The sequence below is a fragment of the Rhipicephalus sanguineus genome, chromosome 10 (assembly GCF_013339695.2).
Source record: "Rhipicephalus sanguineus isolate Rsan-2018 chromosome 10, BIME_Rsan_1.4, whole genome shotgun sequence".
Classification (NCBI taxonomy): Eukaryota; Metazoa; Arthropoda; class Arachnida; order Ixodida; family Ixodidae; genus Rhipicephalus; species Rhipicephalus sanguineus.
The window spans coordinates 123,613,465-123,614,913 of NC_051185.1; the positions used below are offsets into that span (position 1 = coordinate 123,613,465).

The following is a 1,449-nucleotide window of genomic DNA, read 5'->3' on the forward strand; positions in this document are numbered from 1 at the left end:
GACGCAGACAATAAAAGGACACAAACAAGCGCTTCTTTGTGACCTTACTTTTCTTCTGCACACTACTTATATCCAATTTCCATGTAGGATTCACATCGGTTTACTACTGAACAAATAATAAATCTGAACATGCAGAGGATGAACACGTACTTCATAAATGACGTTTAGTGTATGGCGCACAAATAATCACGCTTATCAGAAACAATAAATTATCCAATGATCTTGTAAAAGCGGCTTTATTAATGAATAAAGCGCACCGAATGTGGCACAAAATACGACAGAAGGTGACCGCACAAGGTGAAGCTGATTGACGCAGCAGCAACATAAATTCAAGTTCTGCATGAATGCACTCCAGGTCCCGTCAAAGAAACTGCGCTGGCTTTCACACAAGCTGGCGTGGTCTCGGGCCTCATGTCTTGTACAAACAGCGGTGAAGAAAAGCTGCATACAAGAAGAAGCAAGTAAGCTAGGTATAATTTACAACAAATAATTGAGCATCAAGTCATTCTAAAGACAGATTTCCAATTACAGATGTGCACAAATGCTGTCATGTATTTATTAACGACAATCATAACTACTCACAAAGCGAGGCACCTGTTGTAGAATCGTTGCACTATTTGTCAGCGACAGGCCGGCATGGTTGTAAGCAAGCAAGCAAGCAAGCAAGCAAACACTCGCTCGCACGCATACACCCACCCACACACGAGCTGTAACCCGCAGAAGAACAAGATGACCGACCTGGAATAGGGCAAGTAAGTCTGGCTTACGATTCGCAACGGCGCGTCCTCCGTATATAGTTTCGCGTTCGACCAAGATTCAACCACCAGCAAAGAACTGTCAAAAGTTCTAGCAGTAATGACGAAAAGTCAGGCACACTTAATTTCACTTACCGAAAGAAGTAGGTTATCCGAATAGCTGCTTGCTAGCTGCAACGAAGGTGGCGAGCAGATCAGGCCATTGTTGTAACGGACCGTCGGCGAAAACACACAGTAGAGCTTGTTTCACGAATCACTGATGGAAAATATGCGGCAAATGGCATGAGCACAGTTACTTCATGCCAGATAACAGCCAGTGAACCGTACAGAAAAGCTGGCACGCTACACAAAATGCGAAACGATGACAGCTGAGCTGCTGCCAACGCAAAACGACGCGACGACGCCAACGGCGTCTCCGCAGTCGCCGGTGCACAGCACGATCGCGAAGGACACGTTTCAACATGAGTGCCGCCGAAGCTGATTGCACGGTGCGCCGCATGGTGCGCCGGGTGCGCTGCGTGCGTGCCTGCGTTAGGGAGCCTAGCCTGCGTTTTGCCGGTTTTACTACTGTTGTCAGTCGCTGCTGTGCGAGCGTGCTGTTACAGGCATCGTTGTGAAACAAATTATTTTGGGGGTATGGTTGTCTGCGTCATTTGTTTGAGTAAAACCGACGGTAACCGCTCTTTTGACATGC

The 1,449-nt window shown here is 47.0% G+C and overlaps 1 long non-coding RNA gene across 1 annotated transcript; it reads right to left on the bottom strand.

Moving 5' to 3' along the window:
• Window positions 1-405: 405 nt before the first annotated feature.
• LOC125760205 (uncharacterized) lies at window positions 406-919 on the bottom strand. Its single transcript, XR_007417838.1, has 3 exons — window positions 891-919; window positions 583-738; window positions 406-441 (listed from the first exon to the last, which is right to left on the bottom strand). It is a non-coding gene; the product is annotated as an uncharacterized LOC125760205 (long non-coding RNA).
• Between the last annotated feature and the right edge of the window lie 530 nt (window positions 920-1,449).